This window comes from Hylaeus volcanicus, chromosome 2 (assembly GCF_026283585.1).
Source record: "Hylaeus volcanicus isolate JK05 chromosome 2, UHH_iyHylVolc1.0_haploid, whole genome shotgun sequence".
Classification (NCBI taxonomy): Eukaryota; Metazoa; Arthropoda; class Insecta; order Hymenoptera; family Colletidae; genus Hylaeus; species Hylaeus volcanicus.
In genome coordinates this window covers 9624602-9640866 of record NC_071977.1, presented here as the reverse complement: position 1 = coordinate 9640866, position 16265 = coordinate 9624602, and the positions used below count along the sequence as shown (strand labels likewise).

The 16265-nt window shown below is 40.4% G+C and overlaps 1 protein-coding gene across 5 annotated transcripts in view; it reads right to left on the bottom strand.

Moving 5' to 3' along the window:
• The window catches only part of LOC128872686 (uncharacterized), a 158391-nt gene that overhangs the window by 121875 nt on the left and 20251 nt on the right, over positions 1 to 16265 (bottom strand). For 2 of the 5 annotated variants that reach the window (XM_054115632.1, XM_054115636.1), the window contains exons 1-2: positions 8561 to 11139; positions 2546 to 3361 (exon numbers count right to left, since the gene is read on the bottom strand). The exons of 1 other annotated variant lie outside the window; for it this stretch is intronic. The gene's annotated coding sequence lies outside the window, so the exon portion shown is untranslated. Of the gene's footprint in view, positions 1 to 2545; positions 3362 to 8560; positions 11144 to 16265 lie in introns of those variants that run through there. 2 more of the 5 variants (XM_054115635.1, XM_054115633.1) reach the window with 2 other exon arrangements.

Here is a 16265-nt window from a genome sequence, read left to right as displayed (position 1 = left end):
GTAAATGCACAAACAGAGACGTATTTACTTTTTAGAAACGCAATATTTGTCATACGATTCCATGTGTATTAAATATAAACGTGTTCTGCGTGAAGCGCAAATGTGGACTCAATAAGCCAGTGCCATAAAAACCGGAAAGTAAATATGCGCGTACACAAATCACTTAGCGCACTGCTTCTACGCTTTATCGCTGACAAAATTGCTGTCTTTATAATTACACCCACTGTCCATAGAGGCATTGGGTTCGTTAGCCGTTACCATTTAGCAGATTACTATTTAGTATACGTTGCAAGAATAAGCTGTGAATCGTGACAAATTGTGACAATAAATCCTTGAAAACAGCAATATGTGATGTTTGAATTTTGTTTAATCAGTCGATATTTAAAGGAATTAATCATGCAATTGCAATAAAAAAATGAGTAAACGCTAACGCCAGATGAAACCACGTAAGCCAGGAATTTGTAAGGGCGTGCGAATCGTTGAATTGAAATGGAAAAAGAACACGCGGAATAGTTTCCACGAAAAGGTAAATAAAGACATAAAGGGTGGAAAACAAGGAAACATGAGAGTGTCGGCGCTTTTAAAGTGAAATTGTTTCTTTTCCACAACATGCAATCCACGGAAAGCAAAGAAGTCATTTGCTACGCTGGAACGAAAAATTACATTTCTCTTAAACAGAGATATTTTATATATGTGATTGCAAACTATTTTCTATTTATTTTAATAATACGAAGTTGCTAAAGAGATTCGTGGTATGCACGAAATGCAATGCTAATGTTTTAATATATCTTCTATATGTATATCCGTGGGAATGAATAATTAGCTTTTCAATTCTCTGTTCAAAGAACTGTTTGTTTTTCAAATGATTTCAATTAACGCTTTGAGCATATTCTCTGCACTTCCTTGGTTAATTATTCGTTCATTTTTGCGAACATTATCCAAACTTCAACATAATTGGCCACCTGTACGAGAGAGGTTCAGTGAATAGGATTATGCTTTGAACTGGCCATTTTTGTACCGTACATGACCACTTAACCTTATATTCTATTTTGTTCAATTTTCATTTATTTCAAAGAAGACCAAAGACTAAAACTCGATAATTGAAACGTTCAAATATAACGCACCCACATTGTGCGTGTTTGATTTAATTCTTTGAGTTGGTAAACATTTGTTCTTTTCATATCCTGCATATTAAACCGTTAATCGGAACAGCGTCAGACGAAAGTAGACGAACATTGGGATTGACGGAAGCACGAAATGATAACCGAGGTAGGAGAAGCGAAACGGTTTCATTCATAGGTTAGAGAAGCGAACATTTTTTACTACCCTTCGTCTGGAACGTCGCGGCGTAACGAAAGTGTGTGTAGTAGCTGGAATAAATCCGCTAGTTAATAGATAACTGGGTCGTTGTCCTCGAGAGGTCACCGAGGCTTTTGGCAAAGAACAAGCACAGAAACGAAGAACGGGGGGATCCGTCTTCTCGAGGTGCCTACGTCTAGCAAAGAAGCGGTGCAACGTGTTAGAAAAAAAAGTGGAACGAGGTCAAGGCGGTTCGTCGCTCTTTTTTTACTCGCGGAAAAATTGCCCGAAGCAAGTTTCCTTTTTTTTTTCTCGAAGAAGTATCTTCAACTTCATAATTTATTGTGTTTTCGAGCTTTCCGCGGATGGAACAGTCGTTACCATAACGTCGTTTTCTGCCTCGGCAAGTTAACATTATTACTCCTGCGAAAAAAGACTTAGCTACGCGCCTTATCGTAACTCGACATTGTACTTTTAATCTCGACGATTGTTCTCTACTGCGAATGAAATTACTGTTTCCCTTTCGAACATAAAAAGTGAAAAGTAAGTAGGCAATATTGTTAAGGGAAGGAAACCTATGTTTCGATTCTAATTTTGAGAACTCTTCAGACACTTCTTATTTAGTTATAACTCAAAATTCAATTATTTATAATAATTAAGAGGATTTTATACAGGAATATAAAATGTTAAAATTTGTTATATATTGTCATGCTGTTTTCATGTTTTATATATGGTACATGAAATTTAATATTACATTTTTTTAATTCAAATATAGTTAGTTTTTTTTATATTAATTTTAGCAGCATTGACAAAAAGAACTCAAATACCATTTTAGTTTTGATTATCTGCAGCTATAACTGCACCTACACCGGTTTCATCTTTGGTTCATTCGCCAACTTTAGTTACAGCTGGAGTTTATTTATTAATTTATTGATTAAAAAAAAATTATTTCATTATCTACTTTAAGTCAATTGAGATTTATGATGATAGTATTAGAAATCGAAATATATGAATTAGCTTTTTTCATTTAATTATTCATGCTTTATTTAAATCATTGGTATTTTTATAATTATAATAAATGGTCATCAGGATATTCAAGAACCACATATACAATAGAACAAAATTGTCACACTTCTTTACGCAATCGAGTTAGTCGATTTCAATTAAAATTTAGTAATCATGTTCGTAGACTCTGAAGATTCAACGAAACTTGCGATAATTTGATAAAGATTTATAGTTGGCTCACCTGAAACGCTTCGCGTTCTCACTGAGCACGCCGATTCCGTGTTCCAGCATCGTCCAATTCTCAAAATCTCTCGAGCGCTCCTGGAGAGTCGTAATTTCGCGCGGTTCCATTAAGAGAGACACCAGTGTTCTCCGAATGCTAAAAATCGAGGGAAGTTTCGCACCTTCCATTCGTCAGTTTTTTCTTTTTCAAAGATAATCTTGACTAGAAATGTTCACAAGGGAATTCTTCTGCTGAAAATCTTGCCCCGCTTCATAATGCACATCTCGAATGCGGTTACTTATTGGATCCTCGACGAGTTGCAAACGTACTTATTCCCGTAAAAGTAACCCGATCGATAGTCGTCTTCGAAAACGTCGTTCGTTTCGTCGCCTGGAATCGTCCCCTCGGGTTCGTCGTCGACGCGTTCGTTAGCGAACAATGCGTGGAACGTTTGATCGCAGAAATCGATGGGTCGATCACCTCTTCTCATCATCTTCAGAAACGTCATGCATCTCTTGCGCAGCCTCTTCGTCCACGACAAAACGTCCATCGTGTATAGAAATTATTACAATGCTCGATTAACAATTAATTCGTACGTTTATCGCGTCCGATACTAGCCTAATGTCTCATGTTCGCCACCAAATTTCACTGCATCGCGCCACAGTCAGAGATCCAGGCTCGACGCCTCGTTATCCATGACACGCCTCAACGAACAGCTTGCTCGACTGGATTCAAACACATCTTTGCGCGGATTTTCATTGTTACTCCGTTTTAGCGTCAAACAGAAATCGCGGATTAGTCCGGCACAATCTTTTTCCGCTTTGAATGCTCGTCCTAAAAAGTGCAAAATGAAAAGCTGCTCTTTATTGCTCTGTGGGGGACTCGGTCGTTTCCACGGGATCAGTAACGCTTGTACTCCGCGGATTTAAACTCTGCTCTTGTTTTGCGATTTCTTTTTTTAGCTTCCGCTGTCCGCGTTTCTCTGGAGAATCTTCCCTCACGAGCCCACTCGTCGGGTTATCAAATATTAGGCCGCTGCACGAGTTCCGCCCGTTGATCTCTCGTTGAGCACGAGTATTATAGGCTCTCGTTAGTCGCCTTTATGAATGAGTCAGTAGTTATCGGAGCTGCCTGTGTGAATAATCTGGATGTATTGATTTTGCTACTTGTTTGTGTTATTCGCAGATACTTATAAACAAGGCTTGAAGCGTCTTGCGTCTGGGCGATTAACAAAATGTTGAAAACGAAGGGAATGTTCTGTATTTAACATCGTAATTGTAAAAAAAAGCATTTCGATCTTCTGACTCTTAACGAACGGAACTTTTACGTCTGCGAGTTCTACAGGCGTATAATACGTGGTATCGTTTTATCGATAGAAATTGTCCCACTTTTTGGCAACAGAGTAAACAGTCGTACGTCAGAATCGAGAAAAAGTTTTCCCTTTTTTTTGAGGCCAGCAAAAACTATTCAAATGAAGTGTGATTAAAACGTTTCTAGGCAACGAGGGTTAAATAGACGGATAATGGAAATGCGTAACACAGCGGGATGTATCGAACCATCCATGTTTAGTCATTATCTAAATTGGGGGAGTCTAACATTTTATTCAAAGGAGAGAGAGTGCGCAATTTCGCGAATGAGTTAGAAGTGAATTTTCCGACACTGCTCTTCCATCTCGCCGAGCTCGTTTTTCGTCCACGTCTTTCAATCCCCTTCGCGGTTCCGTATACATTTTTCTAACCCCTATATAGGGCGGTCTAAAAATTTGTACGTGGATGGACATGTGTCTTCAGCGGAAAATCGTTAAATGCGTAAGAGGCGAAGAAAAGAAACAACAATTGTAAACCAACCCTCGACAGAAAAGAAAACCAACCCTCTTCTTTGTTCGAACCTATAGCTCTAAGTCTTCTTCAAACATCTGTCCACACAAAGCAAATTTATAAACTAATATAAAATGATTTTTCATAATACATGAGACCAACATTCGTCGAAGTATTTTAACACGTTCGCGAAGTAAAATTCCCGAGGAATCATGTAAAGAGGAGAAGATACGAGCCGGACAAATCCCAAGTGTCGTCCATTTTTACGTTGTAGCTTTGTTCGCGACGCGAAGACTTTACGACGAATTTTGTATCTCGATACGGCAACAAAAACGGAACGTGCTGTCGTATATTCTCGCGAAAATCATGCCGTTCACAATGTCCGCGCTGCTTCGTAATTTATTTCGATATCCGCCATATCGTTTTATCAGGATGACTAGTGCTTTCCGATAACAAGATATCGACCACCAGGAAAACCCACGAAAAACTTTCTGTCCTTGGCTATTACGTTCAGTCAACCCCAATTTTTCAATTCTAGAATTTCGTTGTTCCTTGCGATGACAGGTTCTTTCCACGATCAACAGGACACGAAGGCAACAATCTCACGCTGAAATTTAACCATTTTATCGCGTTTTGTAGTCAGTTACATACAGAGAGAAATTAAATTTTCTTTGGAAATATATCGCTGAATGGACCGGATATTAAAGAATTAAGAATTATTCATAGTTTTCTCAAAGACGTAAGCAATAAAATAAATAAATAAATATATTGTTAAAAAAATTCTAAAAAGAAAAGTGTGAACCTCATCTATTATGAAATAGTTTATCTGAAATTCACTGGTTGATCAGAGAATTACAGTGGATGACGAAAATGCGTTGGTTCGTTTCCAGAATGAAATTCATTCAGTTTGAATACTTCACTATTTTTTTCTTCGTGTACGAGCGTATCAACGAGATTATGTTTTGCGAGGCGATCGCTATACCGGATCCTCTGAGGCACAATGTAGCCACAAACTATTCGAAACATTCTAGCCAATCGCCAGGATGGAACACAAAGGAGAGGATATACTGCGAATTCGACAGTAATACAGTTTATTCGTGCAACGTGACCGGAAGCGACATCCTTTGGGAAAAATAAAAATATGTCAAGGATAGAAAATCATATCTGAAAAATTCCGCAACCCTCTTTGCGATGAAAATAAACTGTGAAATATTTGAAAGAAAATATGTTGCGGAGTATATCAGGAAAAGCGTGTAGGTGAAGAGGGTGCAGTTCGAACAATCGATTCAAAGAAACAAGAGACAATGCAGGAATACAACTTATCTGGAATTATTTTTAATCAAAATTCATTACCAATATTTCAAATAAAATAACTATCAATCAACTGCCATTTCTATGTCAACGTAACTGATTATTTAACGTTCGTATAAAGACTACTTATAACGTCAATAAATATTCTATCAAGCTTGCATAATTGATCAAATGTTTTATTGAACTTCAATATTCACCGCGCAATGAAGCTTAAACACAGACACGCGCAAAAGACCTGGAATCGTTCGGAATTTCGACATTCTCGATTCGCGCTTGGGCGATAAAAAGCAACTCAAGACCTGTCTGCTAATTGCTACCAGTCCATCCAGTCAATTAAGCGATCAAAGTGGTGTCTCGTCTATCTCGGAACACCAAATGTCGACCTTTCACGGCCGACTCAAAGGGAATAATTTGCGGGTACAATTATGCGACGACTGTTCAAGACCTTTGAAGCACCATCGGAATAAGTTTTTAATATTAGAGGGTAAACACGAAAGTAAAACGACGAGTCGACGATTAAACGTTGGTGTTTAGACAAAATAAGATAATCCAGGGGTGAACACGAAATCATGGATTAAATGACATTTAGAGTGTGCATTTCGAAACGAAATATCAAGAACGTGTCATGCTGCGCGTAGCTTATAACTGGCGGATCCACCGAGGGGGAAAAATAATAATTGTATGGAACTTACGGCTCGTAATGTCTTTAACCTTTCATTCTTACGTTAGGCCGTGTACAGGGATACGGTGGAGTAGGCTTGACGAGAGTAGAGGATTGCTCTCGAGGCAGAGAAGTGACACGGAGTAAAAGAATGATGGAAGAAGGGGAGAACATGGAAGAGACTATTTCAGTGTTATGCATGCTAGAACGCATTGTGGTGAGCCGCAACACTGATTAATAATGCTCATAGCACGACAAGGGGAGCGGGTGCAGAAGATGGGTAAGAGATGTGAAATTATATCTGACAGGGAATAGAATTCATCTAATTTTATTCTAGTCTTATTTATGTATAATTCGGCGTAAGTCTTCTAGGATTAATGAAGCGAAACTCAGTTAAAAACAAACACGACTTCGCTAGTTCCCAGTGTTTTCTTATTTACTCGTTCGCAGCGGATTTCGCTAGGAATTAAACGAACCAAACACCGGCATCAAACAAAAGGCAACGTGATCCTATTTCGACGCTAATACCTGCAAACACGCATCATTGTGTATACTTAACGAGAGATTTAGTTTCGACGTAGAGAAGCATACTTCGACAAATTGCGAGCAATAAATAACGCTGTACGAACACCCACAGAAATTGAAGTACCGCAAAAACCGCATTCGGACCAGTTGTAGCTTTACTAACGACTTTAGTGTTATATATTGCGTGCCGTTGTTAAAGGTATCACGCAACGCTCTCATTGTACACGTCACGATATGATTGAAGGACGGACAGCTTTCACAACGCAACTGATGCATCAAGGAAAGGTTCTGGCTCGTTTCGATGAAAAATCGAGTTTTTTAATACTCGAAGGCTCGAGATCTAAAAATAACGTGTTTTAAGTTTGATTGATCGAATCAGAACAAGAAACAACTTTTCTTGACTTGACGTTGAGAAAATCATGAGAAGCATCAAGACGATTCTACTACTCTAGAATTAATACAATATCAAATCTCGCGTGATAATTTATTTTCAACGCCCACGATCCCGAAAATGCCTCATGTTATTATTGGGCAAGTCAGAAACTCGCGGGTTTCAGTCTCTCATTACGAAATTGAGCAGCGACGCACGAGATCTCGGACAAAAGACGATCTTGGTTGAATGACACGAATCCTTTCGCGTCTGGAAAGTTCAACGTCGAGAAAGAAGCAATTAACAAGTGTCCGTTCTTCGGGCCAGACGCGGGACACAGCGAAAAATTGAAACGGTTACTCCATCGACCGAGTCAGACAGACTCGGAAGGAAGCGAGGTGCACGGGGTCATTGTCCTCGAAAAGGCGCGCAGCGTAGCGTCATATTTCAGCGAGAACTCGTGAACTGATAACCCTGGAATCCCGACAGACGGCAGAACCCAGGATACGTTTGCTTCCAGAAAAAAGAACCACTTAAATATATACAGGGGTGAGACCAAATAATGCAAACACCTACAATTCCAACTGTCTGCTTACAAGTGCTAAACATGAGGGTGGTTCTGTGATAACGTGAGCAGCCATAACGTTGTAGTCAAGTGACCCAGCAGAATATTTTTATTCTATCCTTCCTTCAAGCAAATTTTCCTTCAAGCGTACATGTACACGAAAAGAAAAGTCTTGGTTCGACGAACACCAATATGAGCTCTAACGCCTTTTCAGAGTTCTAGAATGTGTTAGATGTTCAGATTCATAGCATTTTATTCTATTTTTCGAGATGATAATGCATCTGCATACACGGCCAGAAAATTCTTGGCTCGAGAAGCACCAAGATAAACTTCTACGTCTTCCTTGAATGCTCGTATTACTGCCAGTGTTTGTATATTCTAGATGGTCAGGTTCATATTATGTACGCTGTTATTCACGATGACAAACGTAAAGATAAACCTCGAGTCTCCCCTAATCGGTATATTAACTCTATTTAAATATCATCGTGGGGTGGTTTTCAAGAACAGAATGAGAAACAGATTCCCTCCAAAATCTTTTAAGCCATAGAAAGACGTACTGACAGAAGAATGGCATAAGATTCCGCTGGGAACCATTCAATACTTATACGAATGTGTTCCTAGAAGGATAAGAGCTGTATCAACCCTCCGAACCCGGCGCTTGTGCCGACCCACAAACCTCCCGGTTAACAGACAGCGATTCCCACCGCATTTTCGTACAATATTTACAAATCAGACTCTATCATCCATATATTACGCAGTAGAGACCGCATGCACCCGACTTTACCTCCATCAAAAGTCACAAAAGTTTCGACAACGAATCGTACCGCATCGTTCGAGATTGGAAGTCGCGGTCGTGCCGGGGTTAAAGGCAAATGGTGGCCCGAGCCCGTGCGAGCAAAACAACGCAGCCTATTTCACAGGTGTTCACGTCATGTACGTTCGGTCCTTGCACACGCATGGTGGTCGCGGTTGAACGAGTGTCCCGTGGCGAGGTCTACCGTTCGCTCGAGGATTTATCATCCACAGTCGCAGGCGCGAAAGAGGTGCCGAAGGAACGTGGTGGCAAAGTATCCCCGTAGCGTACGAAACGACGTGCGACCAACCGGCGTCACGCGTCACAACATTGCATTTATCTCGGGCTCACACACGCGATCGGTACGGAGCGGGGGCGGCCAGGTAGGCAGGTAGTGACGAAAGAACCGAAAGGAAAGCGTCGCCGTGACCGCGTCGTATCGCTTCACGTCTCATCACGTCGCGTCACCACGCGTTGCATTTTCCATCACACACCCACTGCACGTCCGTCACGAACGAGCACCGCGAGCCGATACGTAACGTCGCGGCTCCTTTGTGTCCGTTTGCCTGCGGACCGTCGGATCGTGCTCGAAGGGAAAGAAGTCCCGCACGAGAGCACGTCGCGTACTCTCGCTCAGGGCCGTACGAAAGATCGGGGTGTCAAAGGTGCCAGATAGAGGGGTGGCTCGACGTGGGAGGGGGTTAGGGGGTTGTGGAGAACGTGTCAGATCCGCGTGTGTCTTTTGGGCTGCCGGTCCCAACGTTGACTGCACCGTCCGACTCTATCGCGCTGCTACTCGCCACCACCACTAGCATTACCACCAACGCCGCCGCCGCCGCCACCGCCGACGTCGACGACGACGACGACGCCGTCGGTTCGCGTTGGCTATCGATTTTTCCGCGCAGCCTCCGCGGCCGGAGCACACAGACCGTCGACGTCTGCTGGATAGTTCTAACATCGTTGCTTTACTACTTTAACCCTTTCTCTTATCTTCTGGTTTTGTTTCTTGTTGCATAGCCCGCAGTCGGGACTCGGCGAACTATGGCCCCGCGGGCCAGTTCCAGCCGGATGTGTATCAACGTCCGACTCCGCAAGCTCTGGGAACTCTGGTTTTCGTGTGCACGGAGTGACGGGATCGTAAAAATGATGTTCGGTATACGTAGAGTTTATGTGGCTGTGTTGTCTGAACAGGGTATGGTCCCCTAAATTTAGAACTCTTTCCACGTTTCTTTTATTCTTTTTTTTTTTTAAGGCACAGATTGGGACTGTATTTACCGACTAGCTGTCTGTATTTTTCAGACGGTACAGCGAGAAAGGGAATTTCTTTTTAAACGAACATTATTTTTAACACTAAACTTACCGGCGTCCATTTGTAACCATTTCTATCGTGATGAGAGAAATTACTAGTCTTAGAGACACTTTCTTCAATGAAATTCAAAAATGTTTTGCGCCGAACTAAATTGAATGATGCATGAAACAATTGTATAATATATAATTTATATACAGCATGTAAGAACTGTATACAAAAATTTGAAATTGGTCATTTGACCGGTCGTGGTAGATTTAGTGTTAATTACTAATTTTATCACTAAACTCTACCTATATACACACAGATCTACCTATCCTTTTTATGTAGCATTCGTGATGTCGTCGAGACCGAAGGATACAAGTCATCAATTAGAAATTATAATCAACGATTATAATCATTAGCATTTCCGTTTGGATTTTCATCTCTTTTTGCAGTTTAATCGTAATTTGCCTCTGCAAAGATATAACGAGGATTGCTTTTCAAGCGGGCTTTATGCATTCCCCGGCACTACTTATTGATCGCAATTCTGTTGATCTTTCTTCCATGCCCCCGTTACGCTGGAGTTTGAAATCTCTCGGTGATTTTATGAAGTAGTTGCGTTCCATTGTTTGTTACGATCGCGACCTGTGTCGTTCGAGTGTTTACAGTTACTCCAGTATTTGACTGATATCATACTTAATCTTCGCTGTCGGTTTGTTTGAAATGAAAAGTTCCGCCGCGAGTCCATTGTCATCGGCCCCTATAGAAACATTCCTTGTTAATATACAACGTTCTTTCCATTTTTCAATGGCATCTATATCGCCGAACTTGCAAACGTTCTTAATCCTTTTCTTAAAGTGAAGTCAACCTTATAGCAATGAGCTCGCTGGAAAATACCGAGGAACATTTTTCACAAAAATCGTGCTCAAAGGAAGACATTCTTCCTCGAAAGGGAGAAACGTCCCGACGATAGAATGCACGGTTTTCTGGAAGGATTTCAGGAAAAAGAAGAGTGTAAGACGGGGGCACCTCTTCCACTTTCGTATTATGCGGTCCTTTATTCGTTTTTCTACCGCTTCGTTCGTCGGTGATTCCTTCAAAGCTAAGAATGGCTAACAGTCGGCATTCTCGCTAACGAACGAGCCAGAAATCTACACCAACCTCTGAGAGATATCTGCGTTCGTTAAAAAAAAAATCGATGCGCAACGCCGAATCAATTTTTACTATCCTGATTGATGAATGCAACAGAGGGGAACTATCGCCATCGATCAAAATTTGACCACGACGATATTTTAGATTCATCGCTGCTCTGAGGTGCGTTGAATTCAAAAATTCAAAAATTCCGTATGTATGCATGTCATATGCATGTGTGAATGTTGGTCTGGTTTGTGTTCTACCTCAAGTATGCTTCATCAGAAATTTATAAAACTTGTAATAGTCTTCTATTTTTAATAAAAAATTAAATTTGGAGTAAAAAGCAAAAAGTTTTGCTGCAAAGTTGCAGCCCTTCTCAAGGTCTAAACGCTGGGCGATCGTAGAAAACTTGCGCGTAATCCGAAAAGCGCGTTAAATATCGCGTTAAGTCCGTTTTTTCTCCCGAGGAAAGATACTTACTCTTCCTTTCACGTCACGAGGGTTCTGAAATGTCCGGGAACACTTGAAATGCTTTCCGGACATCTCCCAAGTAGAGAAACCTTTTTGACAGCTGGACAGTTCTTGATGATTCAGGAAGGAAAAAAAAAAGGAAGGGGAAGTTCCACTTTGATTTTATTTCCGCGAACGTTCGCAATTCAAGCGCACCCTTTGATAAAATATTTACTCAGGCCGCCTTTTCACCTGAGGGACACGGCAGCGACGCGATCGAATAATTGAATGTGTTAGCCGACGAAGTACGAATAGAATGAAATGTTTCCACGTACGAACGTACAGGAGATTGTCAACTTGTCGCTTAAGTGGCCGAACGACCTTAAAACGTGAGCTTCAAACTTCAAGGATGCTCGTGTAAATCTAAATTTTCAAACATCTTAACTGATATAACGAAATTTTACTTCTAAACTCTATCGACAAAAGTTCACGCAATTGTCGTTTCACGGATGATAAAATTAAAGTCACGCGTAGACGTTCAAAGGAAAAGAATTCGGAACAAATCGCTTGTGCTCGAGGTGGCCGGTTCTGATCACAGACGGATGGTTCTACTTGATGCCAGTAGTGCTACTCAATCTGTGACCAGACAATAAAGAAAGTAACGCTTACGCCAGCGAGTTCTCTCGATAATGGGTGATCTTGGAAATGAAAAACAAAGGAAAGAAGAAAAGAACCTTCGGATGCCTTTATATAGGACGCTAACGACGAAAAATGGCGTACTTATTGGTAACCGATAGTGTACCAAAATCAATCGTGTCACGCAATAATACACTTTACAGCAGCAATTCCTAGCTGACAATCGATCCTACATCTACAAATTTGTATACTACGACAAATTTCAGTTTTCAAAGGGACACTCGAAGGAAATGGTACAAATTTAATTCGTCCTTACAACCTTGCTAAAGAACTGGCATGAATAAATTAAATCTACTCCCAGAAGCATGACCTTAATGAGATGGGATTTTCAGAATTAAATGTTCCTAGCAAATGGGATTATGTTCTTGATGTTCTGAGAACTTTGCTGTTTAACCTGGCATCCAAATATTATAGTAAACGATACCCGCGCACGTAGTAGAGCTTTGAGACAGATTCTAAAATTCTGAGAAAAATTCAGAGGCATTTTATACATTCACACGATTACATATTCTAATTTAGCTTCATTTATAACATCATTTTTCTAACTTAGAGAATCGAGAGAACCTAACGTAATTAAAACATAAACTATTTACTACCTTACCAATTAACTAACACCAGACATGTACCTATAGTTGTATTACACAACAGAAGTAGGTCAAAGTTCATAATTTACGCCAAATGCTAGAGTGTTCTTAAAAACAACAACTACTGTAAGACTTTCGAGCAACAGTATACGTGTGTACGTGCACTCATTGAAGTCATATTCGCGAAAATTAAACAACCGGCGCTAGTACAACGGTGATATCAACGAAAAGGACGAGTCGCAGAATATTTGCCCGAATGACGCACGAAATTTCCATTTCCGTGCAATTGCGCACGGAAGAATGTGGAATCCGCTTTTTATATGTGTGTATATATTCAACAACGCATACAGAGTTCATCACATATCCGCGGCGATTCATATAGGGTGGACTGGAGAGCGTTGCCTAGGCGAGTATCTTAAGGCGAAAGATTTCTCGAAGCGAGGCGATAAAAGGACATTCTACGAAGGACAACAGGAAATGGGAGGACAGGCGCGTGGAACCGTTCAGATAAATTCAGAAAATTGTAAATCACGCGGAAATCTCCCTTCGTGTGTTGTAAACATGACAGGTCATCTATATACAGTCAGTCCCATAAATATTCGTATCCTTCATGCCTATTGAAGAAATTCGTTTAAATTAAATGGTGTATATAAATATATACATTTTTATCATCCTCGTGGTGAATTTGATCAATTGCGGCGCGTAATACAATATTAAACGGCAAATAATACAGTAAGCACAACAAAAATGCCAATAAAAATATGATTTTAACATCCATTCGCTTCAATCACCACTGTCCATACGTTTTACATATAACTCTTTAATGTAGAGTACACTTATTTAAAGGGATTTATTAAAGCTGACGTCCCCACGAACGAGGCTGTGAGCAAAATCTAGTTCATTAATAAACTGTAGAACATAAAATACGCGAAAGTTTAAATTTTAATAAAGTACTCGTAACACCGTGTTACCTAGGACATAACTTTAATTTGAATTTAAATGGAAAACATTGCTGGCGACTCGGTGCGTAGGAAAAAGTTATTATGAAATCAGTAAAAAGTTGGTTATAAAATCTGCCCCCTCCACTAAATTGCAACTTCGGCCACACTCGTGGCTCTCAGCATTTTCTAGATATTAATGATTTGCGAAAGTGCTCTTCCTCGTTTTCATAAGTGATTAGTACACGTCACTATGAAAGCAAGGATCCAGGGGGCATATTTCATAAAATCAAATTAAAATTAAATTCTTCTTGTAACTGAACAACAGCCTTTTATTCTTCAAGAACCAACTAGGACCTAATCTCGAATATCTCTTTGACGCACACAGGTCAGAAAGCCAGGTCACCGGATAAAAAATTTATCCAGTTTCTCGTATACCATGGCGTCAATTTCCGGAGCATCCATCGATAATCCTTACTTTTCTAGTCAATAGAAGAAGTAACATAGATTTGTCAGGCTACGGAATGTCTCGTATTTGCATCTTGAAAGTGCGAACTTCAAACAACATATACTCCTTGAATAAAATAACGAACTATACTACAGATATGCATAACAGAAAAGATCCAAGATTTACGTTTGTTTACGAAAGACTTTTACTTCCTTTTTGAAGATATTATTTGCGACGGCAGAAGCAAATGATGAAGTCAACAGCTCGGTATCGCGAAAGAAAATCTTGGCTGTCTGACGATGGGTCGTGAAATCAACATTTCAAACCACTCAGACTTCCACCCTTTCCACTTACGCTTTCGTCAATTTTGCACGGGAAGGAGGGCAAGACATTCAAATTCTCAGCAAACATTCGTCAGCTCGTAACACTGAAATCCACGGGAAAAAATTATTCGTGTTTTATTCAGGTATCGCCCCGTTTTCCATGCATTCCGTATAATTTATTTCACCTTGGACAGGTCCGAGAAACATTTCCAAGCGTTCCCCTAATGAACTCGTTATTTCCATTGTGCGCTCTCGATGTTTTTAAATACGAATTAATCCGGTTTCCTTGTGATGCAAATACGTCTCAATAATATTTCACGTGTTTCTATTTCCTTCCCATTTTGCGACAATGCTGAATTTATCACGAATCAAATTACTTTTCAAGCGGTGCAGAATGTGGCTGGGGTATGGTTTGAATTTAAATGTTGTTTAATTCGCAAATCTACCTCAATAATATTTCACGTGTCCCTAGTTCCATGATATTTGGCAACGGAGCTTAATTTATTGTGAGCCGAGCCAGCCAATCTCCAAGTGGCATTGAAAGGGCACAGTTTCGAGTGTATGCGGGCATGATTTAAATTTCAGGTTTCGCTTAATTTGCCTATGAACGCGTCCAACGCATTCATGGCGTCGCGCAAACAGGTACATATTCACGAGGGTGTCTAGACTCTAAAGTGGTGGATGGCCAAATTTACGGAGATTAACTCACCAAGAACTAGCGACTGTGCCCAATGGGTACCCTCTTCAGGTATTTGTCACGTGAGGACCAGACGTCTTCGCGCGGCTCATTATTAGAATATATCACGTAATTATCTCATTCTACGAAGTAGATTCTAATGGTTATCTCATTCACTTTAAATCGTCAATTAAAGGTGAATTGAAGGTAACTGTTTTATGCTTCGTTTTCGTATAATTGGGAACTTAGTCTGCAGGACAATAACGGAATATTATTTGATCAGCTTAGATAGGGTAACTCAACTGTTAAGGTGATGATACAATTGGACCAGCTTAATAAAGAAATTGATTATGGGATCGAACCTATGCGGTTGAACTACGTTTCATCGAATCCTGTTTCGCAATTAAAGCGTTTTCCGTATTTTACTGGACGCGAGCGCGCAATAAACACGGGATAATTAGAGGAGAGCGAACCAATAACGTCAAACGCAGCCTTCGCCAGCAATTTTGATTTCGGGTATTGCAATTACGGCAGGCATCGGTATTTTTAATACGACTCCCAGTCAATTTGTGCCGCAAGATTGTCAACTTTCCTTTAAGCTTCTGTGTAACGTCCGCCCGCGTGACGGAGAGAACTTTCCGAGAAATGCGAATGAAAATGACAGTAATACTTTAACGACTCGTTCTACACGTACTTAGTTAAATTTCTAAACAGCTCCTTTCACTCGACGCGATGACAATTATTGTGACATCGCTCAGATTTATTAATTTGCGATTTCTCTGACACGAGAGAAAGTTGTTTCTGGTTAATTGAGCCAAATGTATTTTTAATCAAGTTCTACTCTAAGAAGGTTATCGAAAAAGATGAACATAGAGTGAATGCATCGAATAAATATTTGATTATTTGCTTGTGCAAGACTGGACAAAATTGTCTTCTTAATTTATCTGACTGCAAGATTTGGTTCGTCACCTGTTAATTACTTCAGTTCAGCGAGAAGTTTCCCAGGAGCAATGAAAACGCAAAGGACCAGTTTTCAACAATTCACAGAAAAGGTTTTGCCGTCAACTTCGATTCCTTTCGACAGTTTTCACCGCTGCCATTATCAGGCACTTCCTTGCTCACGTTCGCGGACATTGAATTTAGTACCTGTCGTTCAAGA